The following is a 24,789-nucleotide window of genomic DNA, read 5'->3' on the forward strand; positions in this document are numbered from 1 at the left end:
ATATAGCAAATACACACAAAAACACCCACATAAAAGAGATGCAAATTATATTTTTGACACATTTTCAGCACAATCACCTAATACAATTTTCTTTTATAGGCAGAGGTAATAAATAGTGCAAATGTATATTTATGGTGTATTTGACAAATGTATTTGCTTTGAGTCAGAGGGAACAGCTCCAGTGATTTTACGGTGGAAATGGCTTCTCATCTACCTGGACTAAATCGTCTGGCTTTCTTATGGATTTCTTACGGCGACCAAGTCTGAAGTGAGAACCACCTTTTGATCTCAGAGCGTGGCACCTGCTTGGAATAAGGATTTGGAGCATACTCGAACATCAAGATTTGTGTGTGTTTATATCTTGTCTCCCCTCGAAGACAATATATGCTCCTTGACAGTCAGAACGATGTGTGTTACTTCTCCATGAATCTTTCTGCCTCCAGGACAGTGGTTTGCAAGTAAGCCGTGCATCGTCACACTATGTTCTTCTTCTGCCAAGGTGCTGGTGTGGTCTGAGATGGTATTTCACTTCAACATGTCTGAGAATCAGAGCAGGGACTTACTCTTTCTTTTTTTTCTTTTTTTTTTTTTTGGTCTTTTTGCCTTTACCAGGGCTGCTCCCGCGGCACATGGAGGTTCCCAGGCTAGGGGTCTAATCGGAGCTGTAGCCGCCAGCCTACGCCACAGCCACAGCAACTCGTGATCCGAGCTGCCTTTGCAACCTACACCACAGCTCATGGCAATGCCAGATCCTTAACCCACTGAGCAAGGCCAGGGATCGAACCTGCAACCTCTTGGTTCCTAGTCAGATTCATGAACTGCTGTGCCACAATGGGAACTCCCTCTTTTTTGTTTTTTAATTGAAGTATAGTTGACTTGCAATGTTGTATTAGTTTCAGGTATACAGCAAAGTGATTCAGATATATGTATATCCACCCTTTTTCAGATTCTTTCCCACTGCAGGTTATTACAAGATACTGAATGTAGTTTCCTGTGCTATAAAGTAGGCCCTTGTTGTGTATCTATTTTGTAGAAAGCAGTGTGTGTCTGTTTATCCCAAACTCCTAATTTATCTCCTCTCCCCCTCCAACCCTTTCCCTTTGGTAACCATCAGTTTGTTTTCTATGTTTGTGAGTCTATTTCTCTTTTGTAAACACATTCACTTGTTATCATTTACAAAAAAAAAAATTTTCTTTTTACAGCTGCACCTGTGGCATATGGAAGTTCCCAGACTAGGGGTCGAATCTGAGCTGCAGCCACCGGCCTATGCCACAGCCACAGCAACACTGGATCCGAGCTGCATCTGTGACCTACACCATAGCTTGTAGCAATACCGGATCCTTAACCTAATGACCGAGGCCAAGGATCCAACCTGCATCCTCACAGACACTGTGTTGGGTCCTTAACCTGCTGAGCCTCAATGGGAACTTCTGTATCATTTTTTCAGATTCCATGGATAAGTTATATCATATGATATTTGTCTTTCTCTGCCTGACTTATTTATCAATGACTTACTCTTTTTTTTTTTTTTTTTGTCACTTTAGGGCCCCACCTGCAGCATGTGGAAGTTCCCAGGCTAGGGGCCAAACCGGAACTTCAGCTGCAAGCCTACACCACAGCCATAGCAACACAGGATCCAAGCTGCATTTGCGACCTACACCACCGCTCACAGCAATGCTGGATCCTTAACGCACTGAGCAAGGCCAGGGATTGAACCCATATTCTCATGGATGCTAGTCAGGTTTGTTACTGCTGAGCCACAACAGGAACTCCAGCAGTGACTTAATCCAAGATTACAGGTGATTTCCCCCACTGATTAAGTTAACTTCCAGGTTAAGTGTCCCCCTTGCAGTGCATCCATCTCTCCTGTGTGTCCTATGGGGGGGCAGACCTTGGACTAAGCTAGTGGAGAGGGGCACATCCTTTGGGTCCAAGCAGGTAAGACGCAAGCCCAGAGGCTCCTCCTAGCCAGGAAGGGGCAGATGGCTGGTGGGGGTAGGAGAAGAAAAATGAGGTTCTGGGACTGCTGGCCCTTAGCTAGAGAGCCCTGCCCAGCCCAGGCTGCCCTGGGAGCCTTGGGGGGAACATATTGCCCAGAGAAGCCTGTGTGCGGATTCTCCTGAATTCAGCAGAAACAAGGACGCATCCCCAGGGGCAGAAGGAACGGGGATCCAAGTGGATGGTGATGAGGTGCAGGCATCAGACCCCCACGGAGCCCAGCAGTGCCTGCCTGGGGAAGGTGCCTTGGACGCTGGCGGCTAATTTCAGCAGAGGCATAGCTGGGGAACAGCTCTTTCTCGTCGACGCCAGAAGCCAGACGGTTGGGCAGACAGTGAACTTGACAAGATTCAAACGCAGAGGAGCTTCAGGGAAGCGAGAGGCCAGCCCGCCTGGCCCTTTCCCCATTCGGTTCCCTTCTTAATTCCACTGTCGGGTCAGGAAGGCCCCACTGGGAAGGACTGGGTGTTCCCTCCCTCACATGTGCCCATCTCTCTCCGGGTCTGAGCATGAGCCCCACCCCCACCCCGTGCCCCCACGCTGCCGTGAACAGATATATTTAAATTTCTTTCAGCTTGGGTGACGTCCTCGGATGAGGAGCTCTAAGTACCAAGAATTATTGTTATTACTATGTAGTTACTGCCTAGCATGCAGCGAATTACCCTGCCCTGCTGTGTAGAAGATGGATAGTGGGGGAGGGGGGGTGTCGAGGCTGCGGGAGGAGCCAGAATGAAATGTGCGAAAGAGAGGCCCGGCCCAGAGCCCCCCATGCACGGGGTCTCCACCAGGCACCTCTGGGGCTGGAAACAAAGGATCTCTTTCCACTTGGCAAACAGAAGCCACCATGAAGATGCCCGGATTGTGAAGGACGTAGAACCCGGGCTTAAAGCCGTGGACTTCAATCCCAACTTCAACACCGACCCCACTGTGTAGCTTGGCCAAGCTCATGAGCCTGTCTGGGCCTTGGATGGTGAGAGCCGGCAGAGGGAAAGCTCCAGATAGTTGTAGCAATTATTGTTACTACTCTGACGACTGCTATGATCAGGCCTTGGTCCGGGTGCCAGTGATTGGCAGAGGGACCCAGGATGGAATCTGAAGCGTTGTTTTCAGACAGAGGATTTCCCAGGAGGGGTTCCCAGAGAGATTCAGGAGAAACGAGACCACACAGCCAGCGTGGAACCATCAAAAGGGGTCAAATGAACACCTCCCAGAATGGCCAAGGACCCTCACTGGGGTGCAGGTGGGGTTCCAACTTCATCCTAAAAATAGTTCTGCAGAGCTGGCAATCTTGCTAGTGAACGCTGGGTTTTGTTTACGAAAGAGCTGCCAACACGGCGTAAGAGCGCCAAGGGAAGAGGCAGAGCGGCACCGCGCACCCATCTCCCCACCAAGCCTGAGATGGGCGGCCCGCCTTCCTCCGAGGCTTCAGAGTGGCCGTGGGGCTGGGCCACCCGGACGGTGCATCCCTCTCTGCCTCAAGTGCACCACACGAGGCTGGAACGGCCCCTGTGGCCATTCAGTCCCTGGACCAGTCAGCTAGGCATGGGGAGCCCTGGGAGTGGGATCAAACCTGCTGCTGCCACAGAGAATTCGGAGATAGGGGGGTAAGCCGGAGCCTCTGGGGAAAGAAGACTACGGACACGGGAGAGATGACCCGAGCGGCCGGGCAGCTGGAGTCTGGATTCAGAGTCCTGCCAGCTTCAGTGTTTAGAGAATCACAGAAAACCACCACCTCACCACTTCCTGGGAGATCACGGACCAGCACACCAGAGAATATTCAAGACATATATATATATATTTCTGTGGCATATGGAAGTTCCTGGGCCAGGGATTCATTCCAAGCTGCAGCTGCAACCTTTGCCACAGCTGTGGCAACACCCGATCCTTTAATCCATTGCACCCATGGGTGATCAAACCCGTTCCTCCCCAGCAACCCGAGCTGCTGCAGTTGGATTCTTAACCCACTGTGCCACAGCGGGAACTCCAGAGCTATGTGTTTTTTTTAACTGAAGTGCGGTGGACATGCAATGTTGTGTTAATTTCAGGCGTACAGCGAAGTGATTCAGTTCTGCGTGTGGGTGTGGGTGTGCATATACATACATCTTCTTTTTCAGATTCTTTTCCATTATAGGTTATCATCATGATACGGACTATAGTTCTCTGTGCTAGAAGATTTAATCTAAAATGCAATCAAACACTACCCCCTCAACAATGATACACTTAGGAGAAGTACATATGCTGTCAAGCCAAGAGCACATTGATGCGTCAAAATAACTGGTTGCTTGATCCACAAGTGGGTTGAGGTTAGTAGCTGGATTGTTTCCCACTCACCTGTCTGAAGTGATCTGATGATTTGGGGGATATGTAACTAAAGTGCCCCCACAAGAAATCAAGCGATATGAATTAATTCAAAAGAACAGGATCCACTCTAAATAAAAAAACATGGCCTTTGAGTGGCTGCAATGATGGGATGTTAGATGTACAAGCTACACACCTCCTCTTGTCTTCCCTTCACCAACTGTTTTCCTTTGATTCATCCCTATCTGGGTCTATTCCTGAAGCAGTCAAACTTCCAGGGTTGAGCATCAGTGGGCACTCATGGGAGGGTTTCATTCAAAGGTACCTCTTCCATCTTCCCTCTTAAAGGCCAAAGAATTTTTTCTCCAACTTCTCCCTCTATTGAACTAATGAAACAAAACAAAAACACTTTTACACACGTTAAAAGATATGCCATTAAATCGAATGGGCTGTGGAGGCCAAGCAATTGAACTTCCATGGGGATACTTTATATGTCATTGATTCTTTTCTATTTCAGGGGAACAGGGCAACTCAGAAGACTGGGAAACACACGGTCCTCCTGGATGAGGTGCCTCTGCTGCCTGTTTTGGAAGGAGGCATGTTGATGCCTGCCCCTGGCCATCCTTCCAGACCTTTAGTGAATGAATGTAGACTCGGCGGGGGCGGGGGGGGGGGGAAATCACCTTCTCTGTGTATATGGTAGCATTTCCCTGGGATGCAAAGTGGGGCTGGAGGAATATGAACACTCAGTCCCACTTATGATGTGGGATTTTAGGGGCCGGATAAATGTGCTGTGTGTCACCCAGCAGCTTCCTAGACAGGGCGAGTAGAGGCCGACAAGAGATGCCTCACTGATGTGTAAGCACACAAGGGTCCATTTTGAGCCCTTTTACTTAAAGTAAGAAAAGAATAATTGCATCATCTGCTGGACTAAAAGTTTTCAACAGATGACCTGGCTTGGTTCTTTCCAAAAAAAAAATATATATATATATATATATGAAAGCCCTAGTGAATCCCACAACATGTCAATGAGAGAAGCAAATGCTTTTGTGTGTTGGAGGTGATTGTTTGGAAAGATGTACTTTGCAGATGGTGACCAACCTGGGCCCTCGCCCCCCTCCTGCTCCTTTGCTCACTTGGCTCTGAGGAAACCCGCTTCCAAGTTTGAGAATTCATCTTGTCTGATTAATGATGTGTACACAGAGATTTCGGTCTCATCTTCCTTCTCTTGGTCTTCTTTATTCCGTTGTTTGCAGTGCTACAACCCCGCGGATAGATGGTTCTGCCGTGATAAATGTGAAGTTTGCATAAGCCATGTAACAGCAGGACAGCCTATTATCACTGTACATTTTCCATGGCTGTGCAAACCTCTGTAGGCTATTTTATTGCTAATAGATCCACAGAGAAACAGTAGTGATTTTACGACTCTTTTTAAAATGGAAATTCATGTTTGAGAAATACAACTGGGAGGAAACAGATGTAAACCACTTAAGCATTTGCAGAAAATTGAGAAGCACACTCTTATTTACAGACCTACATAGCCTCCATCGCTTTATTTTCAAAATTAAAATAAGCAATCTGTTTACCATGGGAAATGAGGAACTGTAAACTTGTTGTTTTTCCCTTCACACGACAATGGCCGCCATCGTTGGGTTTAATGGCAGAGCTGAAACAGGATGGCAATTTTTTTCCCCTTAGATTTTATTGTCTAGAACACATTCCCTCCATAATCTGTGTGAGAGGTAGGCAAGAGGGAAAGATTTTAGTATAACTGTGTGTCTGAACTCATCTTAGGTTTTCACAGCTAAAATGATTACCAGACGCTTTAGAAGGATTTTAGCCAAGTATTTATCACTACCTGTAATTGCTTAAAATTTTAGAAGCTTCAACCAGCCTCTTAAAAAAAAATGCTTTCAGATATCCAAACACAAAAGCACAGCCCATCCAAAAATATTTATTCTTGCTTGTCCCAAACTTCTCATATCTTTAAAAAGTGTGGGAGTTCTCATTGTGGCTCAGTGGTCATGAACCTGACTAGTATCCATGAGGATGCAGGTTCGATCCCCGGCCTCGCTCAGTGGGTTGAGGATCCGGCATTGCCAAGAGCTGTGCGTAGGTTGCTGATGTGGCCTGGATCCCAGGTTGCTGTGGCTGTGGTGGAGGCTGGCAGCTGCAGCTCCGATTCGACCCCTAGCCTGGGAACTTACATATGCTGCAGGTGGGGCCCTAAAAAAAAATTGTGACAAATTTCATATTTCAGAAAGGAGACATAAATCAAACAACACATAACACACACATTGATAAGATGTCTGTGTGCTGGATTCATTGGAGCAAGTTCTTTATGACATGTGGATATGTCTCTGATTTTTTTAGTTTTGGAACCACATTTTAAAAAATTGTAAAATATTCATGACATAAAATGTATCACTTTAATCATTTCTAAGTGTAGGATTCAGCAGCATGAAGCACATTCACGTTGCACAGCCATCACCACCGTCCATCTCCAGAACTTTGCCATCATCCTGAACAGAAACTCTGTACCCGTTAGGCACTTGCTCCCCATTACCCCTCCCCCCAGAGTTCCTTGTAACTTCGATTCTAATTTCTGTCACTACGAATGTGACTGCTCTGGTACCTCCTGTAAGCGAATCATATGATATTTATGCTTTTGTGTCTGGCTCCTTTCGCTCAGCACGATGTCTTCAAGGTCTAGCAGTGTTGTAGCATGTACCAGAACACCCTTCCTTTTCAAGGCTGAATAGTATTCCTTCATTTATATAGGCCATGTTTTGCTATGCACTCATCTGCCAGTGGTCATCTGATTCCAGATACAGGAAGCAATATGGAGGAGAATCCAGCACCATGTGGAGGGAGTGGCCTGCCTTTAGTGCAAAGCAGGCCAGGACAAGCTGAGGTGCATGACAATTGCCCAGGACTTGCTATGCACATTAGGGAGGCAGGGAGGCCGCCCCTGAACTCTGGACTTCTGGCCTCTGTGCAATCCCTGGCTGGGTGAATCTTCTGCTTGCATCTTAGAGCTCTGCTTTAAACTTGAATGAGGCTACACTAGACTCTCTGAGAAATCAAAATTTTTCCCAAAGCAAATTATGATGGGCTTCAGCCCATTGCAAAAGAGAATGTATTTGCCATGCTTTTCTGCAACCTCCAGGCTTCCTCCAAGCCACTCTCACCATTTTCAAGGGAGGCCTTAGGAGATCCCCAGTAAGTGAGCCTTTGGGTCACTTCCAACGCGGAACAGGCACAGTGAGCTGGACTCTGAGCTCACGCATCCTTAACAAAAACCATTCTGTACAGAGACGGTACTAAGCACGGTCACAAACCTATTTGCCACACACTCCACACTCTTACATGGAGGAATTAACCACTGGCTATTTACCTTGTTATCTCCTGGCCTGTATGATGTACAGGAGCTTCTGTTTATGGCCTCTCGGTGACATAAGCTAATTACAGACCTGTGGGGAGGAAGCTCCGTGGCTTGACTGCTATTGCTGCTGTCACGATCACCGCAGTTTTCTGTGGCCTCACGTTCCCTGCCTTGCGGGTGTTGTTATTTACAAAAGAAGGTACTTCACAACACCTGTGCCATTAACTTCGGTCACGAGCGTAAGAGCCAGTAATTAAATGACCTGATGGGTGTGGCTAAACGTCACTGACGTTTTACAGGGGCAAGCAGACATTTGCTGAGAGGAAATCCTATGAATGGAGAGATTCTCTGACGTTACAGACATGCTGTAACATCAGCACTGACCAAGCGCTGGCATGTACTTATTCGTTTACTGTGCGTGGCCATCCTGTGAGGGCTCCAGGGTGGCTCGATAGCCCCACTTGATTCATGAGGTCAGGTGATTTGTCCGTGGACTTCAGGCAAAGCCACCGTTTTTCCTCCTCCCAGGGATGTGGGCCCCACGGCCACACCTTCTGGCTTTCTCTGTGGACACATAATCGTTTGCCCTCTTTAAATCCTCCCCAGGCTCTCATTGCTTCTGCCCTAGTTCACCCCACATCTCATCTGCACTCCCCAAATGGCCTGCCGCTGTCACCAGCTCTAACATGAATGCCAGCGTTTCTTGAGTGTGACCTAAATATCAAGACGTGTGTTATCTCAATCCTTAAAACAACTCTGAGAGGTGTGATTGCTAATCCCATCTTACGGATGAGAAAACTGAGACACAGAGACATCAATTAACTTGCTCAAAGTCACACAGTTAGTCAGTGGGGGGGGCAGGAGTTTGAACCCAGACACATTGGCTCCTACACCCCAGGTGGCTCCCCGAAGGGCCTCACCCTCCTCCTCCTCCCTGCCGAGGGGTCGTCTGTGTCCACCACCTCCTTCTTGAAGAGGATGCATAGAGGACTTGACCTTGATCTGCCAAGTGGAGGAGTGATAAGGATCTCCCAACTTGCCTGACACATTTCCCCCTCTTTGATGGCCTCCGAAACAGAGCCCATTTATCCACTGCTGAAGCTCGAGGACTGAAGATGAGGTCCTCGGTGTGATCCCAGCAGACGGCTAGTTCCGGGGCCAGCTGGCGGGACGTGTTCCCAGGGAAGACGCACTCGCTCTGGACACCGTCCCTGTTCTCTTCCTGCACCTTTCACAGCCGCTTCGGGGGTCTTTCCGGTCCCCCGCCTCTTTTTCTTTTTCTTTCTTCCTTCCTTCCTTTCTTTCTTCCTTCCTTTCTTTCTTTCTTTCTTCCTTTCTTTCTTTCTTCCTTTCTTTCATGTCTCTCTCTCTCTCTCTCTTCCTTCCTTTCCTTCCTTCCTTCCTTTCCTTCCTTCCTTCCTTCTTTCCTTCCCCTTTTTAGGCCGCACCCTCGTCATAGGGAGGTTCCCATGCTAGGGGTCAAATCGGAGCCACAGCCACTGGTCTATGCCACAGACACAGCAACGCCAGATCTGAGCCACCTCTGTGACCGACACCACGGCTCACAGCAATGCTGGATCCTTAACCCACTGAGCGGGGCCTGGGATCAAACCTGCATCCTTATGGACACTTGTCAGGTTCTTAACCTCAGAGCCACAATGGGAGCTCCTTTCCAGCCCCTCTCCTGTCACTCTTCTGGAAGATGAAGGAGGCAAACAGCCAGCGCCAGCCTTTTCTCTAGACTTGGATTCCGCGTGCATCTCCCACCATCACAATCGGAAACTACAGCTCTTCTTCTAAGGGAATTCAATTCCCATTTACTTAACATGATAACTTCCTCCTCCTCCTCTAGGAAGCCTTCCTGGATCACCTCTCCCAGTCACTGGCCTTTCTCTGAATTCATGACACCTACTTTCTGGCATCCACATTCTGTAATTCGTCCCATTCTGCCTCATGACATTTCTTGGATTACTGTCATGCGTCATTATTAATGTTTCATATATTTATGCTTTTGTCTCCTCACACTGTGAGTTCCTTGAAGAGGCTTAGTCTTCTGGATATTCTTCATACTGCCTTGATTTCAATCAATCTGCTATTTAATTTAAGCTCTGGTTGGATAGTGAAATACATTTTATTGAGTCCCCAAAGCAAGAGGATTAGGTGAGCCATTTTGAAATTCCTTGAATTCTAGTTAATCATTTCCCTTTGCCAAATGGGATTTTATTTCTAAACTAGTGAATAAATAAAGGAGGTAACAGAAAGTCATCCACTAGCTTATAATGAAGATAACATCGTTTGTTTGGGGATTTTTTTGCATGACCCTCTATGGCCTGAAAACAAAATTTCTTAAATTATGAAATTAGTAAACAATTTCATTATGGGCAGCATTATGGTTAAGAAGATGTGTGTTGGAGTTCCTGTTGTGGCTCAGCAGGTTAAGAACCCAACGGAGTGTCCATGAGGATGTGGGTTCGATCCCTGTGGGTTAAGGATCTGGGGTTGCCACAAGCTGTAGCATAGGTCACAGATGTGGCTCGGATCTGGCGTTGCTGTGGCTGTGGCATAGGCAGGCAGCTCTCAGCCCTGATTTGCCCTAGCCTGGAAACTTCCACATGCCACAGGTGCAGCCCTAAAAAGGAAAAAAAGAAAAAAAGAAAGAAAGAAAATGCATGTCATGGGCTGAATTATGTCCCTCACACTCCAAATTCATGTGTTGCAGTTTTAATCATTAGTATCCATGGTATATAACCATATTTAGACAGTCTTTAAAGAGGTGATAAAGTTAAAAGGGGTCCTTAGGGTTAACCCTAATCTTATATGAATTGTGTCCTTATCATGGAAAGAGGTATAAGCCGAGAGGTGACCATGTGAGGGCACAGCAAGAAAGGGCACATTTGCAAGGCAAGGAGAGAGACCTCGGGAGAAACCAAACCTGCCATCACCCTGATCTTGGACTTCCAGCCTCCAGAACTGTGAACTTAACAGTAATAAATTTCTGTTTAGACAACCGGTTTCTAGTATTTTGTTACAGTAGCCCAAGCAAACCAATAAAATGCATTTTCTTTCTGTCTTTCTTTCTCCCTTTCTTTCTTCCTTTCTACTTTTGATTTTGGTAAATTTCCTTTTTCATGGGTATGGTATTGTGCAAATTTAGAAGAATTTATGTTATCATTTCCCTGGTCTAAGACATCTAGATTTAATCCCGTTTTTTTCCCCTATTTTTTATAAATTGAGCTACAAAGAACACAAAAGGTTTTTGTTTTTCTTTGTTTGGGCTGCGGAGATGTTTTCCAAGAAGCTTAGCGATGCTAGGATGCAGTCAATTAGCAAGTTCATCAGCCTGCCCTTCAAAGACTCTGAGGAATGAAGTTGGCTCTCTTTTCTCTTGTGCCTGGTGCCCACAGTAGCCCCTTTGGAGGGAAGTGGTTGAGATTGAGATGGGTAATAGGGGCAGAGGTTCTAGGAACATTCCAGAAATGTCCCCCCAAGGGTAAGCAGTGAAGCCATGGATGGAGAATGTCTGGTCTCCTAATTCATTGTCTTTCACTCTAATCTCCAAAGCCGGCTTTCAAGGCAGCACTTCAGAGTCATTGCCCTCAACAGCTATGTCTTTAGGGCGGTGCACGTGGGACACTCAAGACCACTGAGGATGGAGGTTCGGTTATTGCGTCCAGCCCCTGACATCCCACTCACAGGCTGCTGAGTACACCGAAGAGCTCTCACAGACATTTTGTGGTTTAACATAAAGATTTCTTGTGCATAGCTCACAAAAGAGAGACAGATTTTCAAACAGCTGTCTAATATCTCTGTCAACATAGAAATTAAATAGATTTAGGAACTTCAGAAAAACATACGCACATTTAATGCCCAGTAATGATCAATTCCAATTTCCAGTTGCAGAAGTAGAAATTGTTTTCAATGTGTTCTGTGGGTTTTTCCAAATAAACATCTGGCATCATTTTATTTCTTTTTAATCATTTGAATGGTGATATAACGGTCGATTTATTTATTTGTCCAGCTATAGAGCTGATGAGATGATGAAGATCTTGAAAGGAATCCATGTCTCCATCAACTTTCAGATGAAAACGTTAAATTGTTTTAAAGCAACCATTTCGCTTTTCATTATGTATCAACTCTGGATTACAGACTTTCTTGAAACTTGTTAGCAGCATTTTTTTTTTTTTTTTTAACCAGTGAGGATAAAAGACAGAAACACCACTTTGCCCTGAGGGTCAGAAATAGGCTTGTGTGTGAAGGAGATTAACCCTTTGTTTTCCATATTGGAGAGAGCTCACACAGAAGAATGAGCCAAAACTCCAGATTCTGGTATCATGTTCTTTTGGTTGACTCGTTAGTCTCGACCAACCAAAAAACAATTATCTTATAGGCATCTTGTGAGGCGAGGGGAGAAGGTCTGGCTGATCTGAGCTCACATTCCAGCTCTGCCCCTTTCTAAAGCTGTGATCTTCAGCAAAGGTACTCACTTCCTTCCACCCCAAATTCTTCATCTTTAGGGCAGATTAATAATAATTCATCATCAAATGAGATAGTGCATATGCAACATCTCAAACCGTACACAGTAGGTGCAGGACAGACAATAGCCCTCCTAATGGTGAGAACAAATCCAAAGCCACGGAGCCCTTGTCAAAAGCCTGCTCAAGACTGAGATGGGGAAAATGGGCTGGAGTGGATCAGGCTGCGCACCTGCAAAGGCAATCCTAAGTTACAAAGATAAAAGCTAAAGTAAGTTAACTTGGGTCTGGAAGCCCGACTCCTTCCTCTTCCACCTCAAACAAATGAGCAGTCCTGTTTCTGTTCAGGAAGGAAATCTGTGAATTCAGTCAACAAATCCAGGTCCCCCTGTGTCGCAGCAGGTTAAGGATTCGGCATTGCTGTAGCTGTGGCTTAGGTCACAGCTGTGGCTCAGATTCGTACAAGTGTGACCAAAACAAAACAGGCCCAGGCCTCTGCTGAGAGCAATAGGAACCAACCAAAATCGCAGAGCATCCCAAGAGTCACTCTGGGACCCTGAGGTCAGTGGTAGTCATAATTGATTTAGGCTAGTGTGAGGATTAGAAGAAAGCCTGCCTTTGGTCTTTAGGTCGTATGGGTCTTCCTTCGGGTCATTTTAAATAAATACAGTGGTGTGGAGAGTCACAGGTCTCCATGACCTTCCATGGATCAGATGCACATCCGGGCCAGTCAAAGCCAGCACCTCATTGAATAAAAGCTTAGGATAACATGCTTTCCCACTGCATCAGATGTCCTGTTCCCCGCATGAGGGCTATAGCCACAGGCCTCAGCACTGGATAATACTTCAAATGTTATTTGCTTTACTCGAATCAAGTCCCTAAAAGTGGCAGTTCTATTTTCTGTACACACAGGCAATAGTATAACACGTGGACAAATGGATACCAGTCCTGGTTCTGTCACCTCTACTCTTGTGTCCCAGCTCCCTCATCTGAGAAATGAGAGTCATTGTTAATGAGAGTAGTTAAATGGGTCAGTGTCTATAATGCATTTTGTCCAGTGCCTGACACATAGTACATGCTCACTAAAATGATGGAATAAATGGTAGCTACTCACAAGAGGGTTACATGGATTCCAATTGAAAATATAATGGGTAACTAATTTTAGCTGAGTTAGATTTGCTTTAGGGTGAGGCTTATCAAGGTAGATTAAAAAGCCTTTTGAAAAAGCCATAGAAATAATGCCAACCCACAGACTTCAGACCCAAAATAAGTATGAAAAGCCCAAGGAGTGTCATTTTATCCCACTAATATTGAGCTGAATTGGATTCAGAGCTGAGTAGAGTAGATACACCGAGTTTGTAAAATTCTTCTTCATAATTTTCATGGACATCTGCTTAAAAATTTAAGTCTGGTCTAACAGTTCTCTAATGAGTAAGGTGGGTTTTTTTTCTTTCATAAGTAGAGAAATAAGGAATTCTGCTAAACTGAAATATAATTTTCTTACACTAATTGCTAAAAGCAAAGGGCTACAATTGCTATGACTCTACCCATGCTTGAAGTCTCTGTGGTGACACCCGAAAGATTAATAATCTTCTGAAATAATCAGCAGATTAGAGATTTCCTTTTTTTTCTTCTCTTGCAGAAAAAAAAAAAAGTTGAACCTGATGAGCTTCCCGTTCCAGTGCTAGAAGCTGTGTGCTTGCAGACAGGACCTTCTCATCATGAGAGTGCCTCTCAGGTGTGGGTATGCATCTGTGTTCCCTGAGGAGTGGGTGGAAACACACTCCTATAAGTTCAGAAGGCTCAGAGACGGGTTCGGGTATCTGTCTCTTTATTAAGTCCCCAGAAGACTGTAATGCATTCTGGTTGAAGAACCAGTACATTGTGTTCTTGCATTATCCATGTCTTTCTCCTTGGCAAGGCAGGGAAGGTTATGGGGTTGCCACACCAGGTGGGTTCTCCAGGGCTGGGCAGGTGGGCAATGACTGTCATCCTACAGGGGGCATCAAATCTAGGGAGAAAGCAGAACAGCTCAAGTTCATCAAGCTGAAAAGAAATTGCCCAGCCTGTTGTCAGCACCAACCAGACCATAAATGGGAAGCCAGGAATCCAATGGGAAGCTGAGAAGCAAAAGCATGGATCCCAGGAAAAGGCCAGGGCCACTGTGAAGGTCAAGTGCTGTCTTCTCCTTGTCTGTGAAAAGGCTGGGACTAGGTGTGGCAGCTGCACCTCAACACCAGCATTGTCTGGCAATTACAGCAGACTCAGTCAATCTCTGATTTTTTTTCCCCCAGGAATTATTGACTAAGAAACTGATCTTTGGTGGAGAGAGGAGCTGACTGAACACAGCTACCTAATCTGCTATTGGGTTGGCCAGCGCCTTAGGAGATGGCTGTTCTGTGCAGACAAGACCTCGGGACCCTGGAAACAGGAGTTGAGGTTGGAATTCTGACTCTGCAATCACCATTCTGCGACCTAAGCTATCTCTTCAGGGCTCGAGTTCCTCAAAGGTAGATGGGAATAATGCCTACCGCATGGAGTTGTGAGCTTGGCACTTGGTCAACACTGATAAATTTAGGAGCAAATTCCTCACTTTTTTTTTTTTTAATGCCTTTGTGATTGACCATCCAGAAGACTTCTTTACACACAGTTAATACTCCAAAAAACAAACAAAAAACCCTGTTGAATGAAGAGATTCCTAAAAATAACCAAAGTTATGCTGCAGGCAAAGAGGTGAGATTCATTGATAAATCACAGGCTTAACTGTTATCTCAGCCATGTCGAGATTTTGAGGCAAATGAATAAATAATGGTGGTCAGGACAAAAAGACTAGTTAACGAACAAATGAATGATTAAATGAATGCATTGTTCAAACTAAACTCCTGTGTAGACATTGAATCACCGGATGCTAAATACCCACATGAAGAATGATGCCAAGTATTTGTGTTTATTGTTAAAATTCAATCAAATATTTCAGTTACATCCAAATAGCTGGAGACCTGGGTTAAGGTCTGATTCCGGACAGAATTTTTCATTTGATTTTTTTTATTTTTCATTTTTTTTTTTTCCTTTTGGTGGCTGCACTTGCAGCATATGGAAATTCCCAGGTAGGGGTCGAATCAGAGCTTTAGCTGCTGGCCTACACCACAGCCACAGCAACACTGGATCTGAGCCACGTCTGCAACCTATGCTACAGCTTGCAACAATGCTGGATCCTTAACCCATAACCTCATGGACACTCTATCAAGTTCTTAGCCCACTGAGCCACAACGGGAGCTCCCAAATTTTTCATTTTAACTGAGTCTCTTTTGAGATGGTGTAGCCTGAGTCACTCTTGAGGACACAGTGAAGGAGAAATGAGAGGAGGCCTCAAGCCCATGAGTAGCCTTGGACTGTCTCATGAGTTCAGGCTACAAAGAGAATTTCAAGGTCACCCCAGCCATTGCAGGTTCAGGGCGAAGGAATCATTTCAGAGTTTCTATTTTTAGATTCTATCATAATAAAATAGGGCTTTGAAGTTTTCCGAGACCTTAATCTCATAGTTTTTAATTAATGACAATTGCATTATCACTTAAGTATATAATCTTCTCGGAGCTATAAAGTCCAGCTGATGGTCAATTATGTTTTAATCTGTTTAATGAAATTTCCTAATAAAATATCTGATCAATGAATATTTGTATTGTGCTTGCTTTCCGCTAATACATGGTGACATAAATGCCTAGTCAGAGGCACATGTGTGCTTTTACATACATCAATACTGTTCAGGCTCTTCTGTCTTATAGATTTATAACCAATTTGCTTTCAGTGTTTTCTGCATTTGGGGAGCAAAATCTCTTGTTCCATTTAAATTTCTAATATTCAAATTTATATCTAGATGTTAGCAACCAAAGGGAAATTATTTACCCACCACTGTGTATTTTATACACAGATTTTTATGGAGTTGCACTAAACCAAGCATTGCAAATACACAGTGTGCCAGTTTGTTGCCTTTTTTTTTTTAAGTATATTAACGACAGAATTGTAAACTAAAAGAGGCAAGAACTTCTCACCCCAATCCATGAGGTGAATGTGGCAATTCAAAAAGTCTAGGACTTCTGCCAGCAACTCCACTGAATCTGAACATCTCTCTCCTTAGGATACTACTTTTTGTGCAATGTTTTCCTGTAACCTCTGGAAGGGAAGATGAAGTAAATAATGAATAAATATGTCTCATTGAAGCGACTTTGACATTTCATCTAAGTTTACACGTTAATCAAGGTAAGATTGTTCTAGTCTCCCCAAAAGGTTTTTTTTCTCTTTTGAGCAACTAGACTGAAATATAGTATAAAAGTGCATGAACACTCTGTTAAATGCACAGATTTAACCCCGCTGTTTTGCTCCTAATCATTATTAATTGCCTCCAGTGGTGGACATTAATTTCCCTATTGCAGCAACATGCATCTTGAGCTTGGGCATATCCTAATACATCAAACGGGACAGGTGATATAATTCAGTTGGTCACAGCTGGAAAGGAGACAGCCACCCACATGCAGGCAGTCTGTCAACCTTAGTTACACTGCAGACACCACCACAGCCTCCGAAACAACATTGTACATTTATCTCTGGGGATAACTTTACAAGAAGTATGGCCACTTGGTTCATCCTATTTAATCTGTAATTGTCTTAGCAGCCGCAAGAATGAAGCAGTTGAAACTCAAAACTCTGAATTTGTTTCTAGTCGTTGAAGGGGGGAGAAATGGAGACATATGGTCGGACTCACAGTGAGATGAAGTGATAAGTGCTTGGTTCAGTGCGGATTATATTTGAAGATAGATATCACCGGAGGATTTAGAGTGAGTCACTAATAATGTTTACTGTGCTGTGATTTCAGGGTCCTGCCTTGGCCTGTGGACCTTTAGGACGTCTTGACAAGTTGCCCAGAGTACACTGTGTTTATGCAAGACTGGCTCTTTGGAACAAAGTTGTTAGTTTTGTTTATCCTTGAAGATTAGCTCTAAGCATCGTTGTGGCAGCACCAAGAACAAAGGTAGGGTGGGTATTAGTCTTCAATTGTATGGCTGAAAGAAGTGAGATGATGATGAGGCTGGGTTGGGTTATGAGCCAACATTAAAGCTACGACTAGGACTCAGCTACGTCTAGGACTTGATGCCAAATTTTGGCTCATGAGCATGGCTTTCCCTGGCAGAGGTACTTCCTCTTCCTCTATAGGGTTCATTCTACTTTAGAGAAATGCACATAGAAACCACAATGAGATATTATCTCACACCCATTAGGATGGCCACTATCAAAGAACAGAAGAGACATTTTGACAAGGATGTGGAGAAACTGAAGCACGTGAGCACTGCGGATGGGAATGGCAAATGGTGCAGCTGCTACAGAAAACAATATGGTAGTCCCTCAAAAAATTAAAAATAGAACTACCATATGATCCCGCAATTCCACTTCTAGGTATATATCTGAAAGAACTGAAAGCAGGGTCTCTAAGAGATATTTGTACATCCATGTTCATAGCCAGGAGCTGGAAGGAACCAAATGTCTATCAACAGATGAATAAAAAAAGAGAATGTGGTATACAAATACAATGGAATGCTACACAGCTTTTAAAAAGGAGGTCCCAATGTGGCTCAGCAAGTTATAGACCTGGCTAGTAGCCATGAGGATTTGGGTTTGATTCTTGGCCTCACTCAGTGGGTTACAGACCTGGCATTGCCTGACCTGTGGTGTAGGTCGCAGACGCAGCTCAGATCTGATGTCGCTGTGGCTGTGGCGTAGGCCAGCAGCTGCAGCTCTGATTTGACTCTAAGCCTGGGAACTTCTACATGCTGCAGGTGCAGCCCTAAAAAAGATAAAAATAAATAAATAGATACATAGTCTAGAAGAATAAACATACCATGTTTCGAGTGTTAGAATTACAGGTGATATTTTCTAATTTTTTTTCTTCTCATATACCTATATGTGTAATTTTTCTCTACGATGGTGTATATATTGGAATTCTGTCTAGAAGTTTGTCATGGTCACTGCATTTTCTAAAACTAGTCCCAAGCCCACAAGCGTCTTGCCCAAGGACACGGAGAGTCAGCAGTGAACCAAGAGGAGGGCTGAGTCATGTGCTCACCCAGTAAGGCAGGCAAACTTGCAAGCGCTCCTGTCTTGCTCCACATTCACGGACATAGATTGTTCCAGAGCAGGATTCGCTGGACCTTCTCTACCAAGGCATTCTGGGGATTTTCTTTACTATCACCCTGCTCATCATCTGCCCAGAATCTGCTCAGGTAAAACCTCCCCGTGGAATGCCACTCATCATGGCTCTTCCTCTTATCTCTCTTTTCCCACTTATCATATCCTGTCTTGTTCATAGTTCTGCCTTGACCTTTTTTCTCTCTTATTTGACTCTAAGTTATTTGAGGGTAGGATCTACGTTTGCTGTATTCACGTATCTCCAAACACAGTATCTTCTTACCACAACCCCTGGACGGAGAAGCGCTGAATCAGTGAATGAGTGAGTGAATGAATGAATGGCACGATCATTGAACTCTCAATGAGCAAATAAACAAATCAAATCAACCAGGACAAATTTTTTCTCATGCGCCCTGGCTTGGTTCTTATGTTATCCAAAACAGCAATCCTTATCCTCAAAACTTCTTTTTGATAGCGTCAATTTTTATTCCTTGCACTCAGTAAGAATTAGAAGAAGAAGAATTATAATAATTATTACAACTATGTCATCTCAGCTCCATATTTTAAATCACATGAATCCATTTTTACCTCAGTAAAGGCAAATTTTCACTACTTAAATTTGCTTTAGCAGAGATCTCAGACATTTAATACCAAGACAGGAAACAGATTTTATAAAAATGGTCCTATTCTATTCCCCGTCTTCAACCTGGCCCCTGGGGGAAATGTTACAGGTGGGTCCTCTTTTATATATTGGAGATGCCTCTTTGTGTAAGTCAGTTTTTCATAAATCAAATTATAGTTTGAACGTCACAGATCACTGCACCAATGGAACTTTCCAAAAAGGTTCTGCAGAACACGCTTTACAAAGCAAGTAACCAGACATCATTTGAACATTTTATAAAATTTGCGACATCAGATTTTCTGAAAGTGCAGCACGAAGTTTTATCTAATGGTTTTGTCATTAGGTTAAAAAAAAGGGGGGGGTAGCAAAATACATTCAGAACCTCCGCATGCGAGGTGTATGTCAGTCTAAGCACCGCAAAGACTCAAATTTCCTAAGCCAAATTCCATGCTTGCAGTGACTGCCACCCTTTGCTTGCTTTCAACCCTCCCACCTTTTCCAGAGGAGATTCTTACAGGATCCAGGCCTGAGCACTGCTTTCTTCCAGGCTCTCCATCACAGTGGTTTATTTATTTATTATTTTTTTTTTCTCATTCTGCTTTCTCTTGGAGTAATCTGAGCACCCCTGAAAAGCCAGCCTCAGATGGCTTTGTCTGCTTTTTAAACTCAAGGGCCAGGCTGACTTCTCCGAGCATCCCTCACTGCAAGATTTGCTGTCCCTTGCTTGCCTGGAGGAGGTCTGGCTGTGATGCTTGCACGGTTTTGCACTTACTCAGAGGTGAGATTTGCAGCCAGGCAGGCGATGAAGGGCTTCAGATGGCAGATAGGCCGAGCGCCGCCAACACCGCCTCAAACCTGGAGCTCCATGGGGTTGCTGTCAGGGACTCACGCATGACATTTTTGTTATCTAGGCAGAAAGTGTGTTTGGGTTAAACTGCCAGTGCCACCGCGTCGAGGAGTTCTCTGCTGAGCTCGAGACAGGCGTTCCCTATCAGCGATCGCTACCGCAGGCTGGCGCCTCTCCGGGCAGCCTGTTTCTGCAGTCTCGGTGTTTACAGGGCGTCACGGGCGGCCACCACGACCGGGATTAGCATCCTTTCTGAGCTCGCCAGGAACAAAGGCCACTTCTGAAAGACGCACGTGGAGGAAGAAGCATGACAAGATGTCCTGTGACTTCAGAGACGCCTTTTGCCACCATGTACGGTCGTGCTGTTAATTAAAAGAGTTAAACTTGGAAACTAGACGTTGATGCAATATGTTGTTTCCATTCTTGGAAATACAGTCACGAGGAGCTAATAAATAATCCATGAATGCTAATCTTTTAAAGTCATTTCAAAGGGATGAAGTCAGCCTGGATAATTGTAAATGCAATGGCTCAAGCCCAACTCCATTAAAATGGAAAGGTGTGAACTGATTAGAAGTCTTTTTGATAGAAGTCTTAAATTCAAATGCCACATCATTTGTTTTTAGCAAATGGAGTAATTACAATAATATTTTCTTCGTGTTTAAGGTCAGATCTCTTAAAGTCTACATGCCTGTACCTTATTTAAATGCAGCTAGAATCATTTTCCTTGCATTTGTTAATTAAATGCGTATGTAGCTTAAAGGTAACACCCACCCTTATTTTCTGTGGAGGGGAAATAAATAAATATTCCAGGTGTATAGCTCCAAGGTTGGAAGGGAGAGTTGTTAACATTTATTTCATTTCAGAAATAATTAGTGAAATGGAACCTAATCTGATTTTCCACCCTAGTAACTCTATTCATGCTGAGAAAGATAGCTTTTGTTTAAAGCAAAGGCATTTTCCCACTGCTTTTGTTTTAAAAACTGATAAAGGATTCATTCCGTGGAAAAGGCAATACTTTTTAATATTCTTGGAGCGTCACTACCCAAAGCAAATTTTGTAAATATCTATCTCTTGGGGGGATCGCAGTATGTTAACAAGCATGTATTTTTCTAGGATTTTGATAAATACCTGAGAAGTTTCCTATGAGGGAAAACTAAACGAGATTTTATTGTTTCAATTGGGCTTGGCATTTTAAATGCGCCCAAAAAACCGCACACACACAAACACACACACACACACAACTGATCTGCATTTACTATAAATTAAAAGGTTTCCTTTTGCCTCCTTCCTCCTGGCTGTCGGCAGCAAGTTAAGCTCCGGAAGTCCATCACTGTGCAGAAGCTAAGCGATGGAGCCGGAAGCACTCAATTTGTTAAGGATGGACAAGTCTGGTTAGAGCTGGGTCCAAAAACCTCCAGCTGTACCCCCTCTTCTGTGCTGTCAAAATACTTAAATTTCCTGTGAGCAACTGGCTGGTCATTCTACTTTCAGGATTGTAGCAAAACCAAAGGATTAATAAAAGGATTCAACAACCAGGTAATATTGATCAGAGAGGAAACCATGGCTTCCACTGGATCGGTTCCAGGGCAGAGCTGTAGCCAGGTCTCGCAGGATTACTGTGGGAGCCCTTCCTCAAATACATATCTGCAGAGATTTTGATTCCAGGGTCCATGGTGCGTTACGGTATGCAGCCCCAGGAGAAATCACTCACGTTTTATTTTATCAATTGCTTATGTCTGACAAAGAAAATGTAAGACTGAGGGTAGGGGGTGGAGGATAGACTTGGAAATATTTCACCCAGGCTAAAGCAAGCTGGGGAGACAGCGCTGTGAGACTTGCTGCCCCTGACCCCAAGAGCAGGTCTGTATTCAAGTCCTCCCAACCTTGCACTCACGATTTATCATCTCCAAGACTCAGGTTCCTCATCTGTAAAATGGGACAATCATATCACCCCCTTCATTAAATTGAGGAGAATTAAATGAGTTTATGAATGTAAAGCAAAGGCCATTTTCAATGTTTAGTGTATAGTGAGTGCAGAGCCATTATTAGTTCCAGATTTGTAGATGATCGGAAAAATGGCCTACAGGACTGGAAAGGATTTTAAAGGTGTTCACATCCAGCCCTCCTCCCGCCTCCCGTGCACATCGCATTGGAAACTGGAAGCCGTTGGCTCAGAGCAGAGGTGATGGAAGACATGTTCAGAGGGTGGCGAGAAGTCTAGGTTGAGGGGCAGGTTCAGAAACAACTTTGACAGAGAATTTTGAAGGTCGCTGTAATCAACAAGGGGATGGGTTAAGGCAGAGTTTCCTTCATGGGTGAGACGTGTTTCAAGACCTGACCTGACTGCCAGGCGTAGAACACCGGGGAAGGTAGTACACCGCAGAGCTGTGAGGTCAGAGGGCCTTGGCCTGGTTGGGGGTGGGGACTAGGAGGAAAGAGCGAGGGGTGAGGGGGACTCGGAGTTGATGGGCTGGAGGACGAAACAGAAGGGGGCGTTGGGAGTTCTGTGTGTTGAATCCAAAGATAACTTTATGTTGGCCTTGGTGATGGAAATTCCTGCCAGGACTTTAAAGGTTCTGCTGTCTTTTTAGCTTTGTAATAATTTGACTGCACTCATTCTGTTCCTCAGGCAGGTATCTATTGCCTGCAGGTAGACTCACAGAACTGAGTTCTGGACGCATGGGAATGTAATAAAAAGCAGCTGATGTTACCGAACATTCACTGGGTGTGTGCCAGGTACTAAATTAACTTCCTTGGTCCTCACAGCAACCCTAACAGGGAGATGCTATCTTTTTCCCTATCTCACATTTGGGGAAACTAAGGCACTGAGAGGTCAAGTGCTTGTCAAAAGCTCTCCACTGAGTAAGTGGGAATTTGAGTCCAGGCAGCTCGGGTCTAGAGTCCTGGCCTTTGACCCCTGGGAAGGGATGAACACTACCCAGTTTTCCCAAGGGCACGGCTGAATGGTGATCACGTTGAGATTCAAACCCAGGTGAGATGCCAAAACCCAGGCTCTTTCCTTCATTCCCCGGCTGACCCCAGAGATAACATTAGCAATTCAAGTACTAGGTTCCACCAATAAGCCAAAGGGAAGCCAGAGTAAAAGTTGGGGTAAAAGTTGTCAGAGGTTCAGAGAAGCAGCTTTGCAGTGAACAAGGGTAATATTTAAGCCAGGTTTTCTCTTCCTAGAAAATAAAACTTGTATAAAAGGAGGCACTTTCAAAAAAGATTTTCTTGGCACACTAAGTTGATAATTACACATACACAAAAAAGGTCAAATACCAAAGCCTTATCTTGCAGGGGGATTGGAGGGGTGGGTGGGAATGAAAGCCTTTTGGAGGCTGGATCATGTAAAAGGGACTTTTTCGCATTTTCCCGTGTCCCTTTTATATGATTTGAATCTTGTACGATAATATTGCAGTCACGTATGACTTTTCAAATTAGAGAATGAATTTTTAAAAATATATAGAAAGAGAAACTTCAGGTTTTCAGGCAGAAATAAGGATGTCCTAGTTATCCAATAATATAAACACATTTTTCCAATCAGCATTCTGCAAACAAGTAAATAATTCCCAAGTGACTAAATAGTATATCTGTGTGCGTGTGCGTGTGTCCACAGATGGACACAGGCAAGGCATCCCACTGGGATGGCAGGGCAACTAGTCCTCACTCAGTTCATTGAAGGAAGCATTTCATAAAACCGTCATCGATTCCGGGAAGCAAATCTGCAAAACTTGGTAGATGTAGAAGAAATGATCCAGTACGGAGACAAGGCCTCTAACCTTAAAAGACTATTTTTTTTAGGAGTTTGCGTCCTGGCTCAGTAGTAGTGAACCCGACTAGTATCTTGATGACGCAGGTTCAATCCCTGGCCTTGCTCAGTGGGTTAAGGATCTGGCGTTGCTGTGGCTGTGGTGTGTGGCCCTAAAAAGACAAAAAAAATTTTTTCTTTTATAAAGGGCAACCAAGAATTAAATGTCCACTGTCTATTGATGGATTTCTCCTGGCTGCACCCCTCAACTTCACACCTTTAGTAACAGGGCTCCCCTGATGTGCTGAGGGATGGCAGAGTTTCCAAATGAAACTCCCTTGTAATGTACTGTTCTTCTTACATCAGTTTGCAAGCAAGGTGTTCATAGCAACTCTCCTTTCACTCAGTATCTGATTTCTTTTCTTTTTTTCTTTGTCTTTTTAGGGCCATACCCTCAGTATATGGAGGTTCCCAGGCTAGGGGTCAAATCGGACCTGTAGCTATTGGCCTACACCACAGCCACAGCAACATGGGATCCGAGCAACGTCTGCGACCTACACCACAGCTCACGGCAATGCCGGATCCTTAACCTACTGAGCGAGGCCAGGGATGGAACCTGCGTCCTCATGGATAATAGATTAGTTTACGCTGATGACAGGAACTCCCAGTATCTGATTTCTCATGATCAGTCATATGGCCACTGAGACTAGAGCAAAGCCTGTGTCTGGCCAGGCCCACAGGGGAGAGTAGCCCATTTGTCCTCGTGCCCAGCAGCCGTGGTCCCTTCCTGATCTTGCTGTCTCTGCGCCATCATGGAAATGTCTCAGGCCTCTTACCTCAACTTGGGTCTCCGTCTTTCTCCCCCCCAACCCCGTCCCCGCCTTTTCCATCCCTCCCTCTGCTTCCTTTGCTTAAAGCCAAAATTGACTTCACTCGTCCCAGACTCTCAGTGTCCCCATCAACCTGCTCAAAGTTGTTAAAACGTCAGACTGTAGCTCAAGCTTTAGGTGAATTCCTGGATGAAGAGGAGAAGAGAAAGTGAGGTCACCAGGGACACCATAACAGCATGTGACAATTAAGTTACTTCCTAGAGTGGAAGGAAGCTAGGGGTGGGGAAGGACGCTCAGCCCACCTTTGACACCAGCACACCACGCAAGCGAGGAGTTATGGGCTTGGAGCCCAATAAAAGAAAAGAAACTACATCTCCCTCCCTCTCTCTCTCTCTCTCACACACACACA

The sequence above is a fragment of the Sus scrofa genome, chromosome 18, assembly GCF_000003025.6.
Source record: "Sus scrofa isolate TJ Tabasco breed Duroc chromosome 18, Sscrofa11.1, whole genome shotgun sequence".
In the NCBI taxonomy this organism is placed as follows: domain Eukaryota; kingdom Metazoa; phylum Chordata; class Mammalia; order Artiodactyla; family Suidae; genus Sus; species Sus scrofa.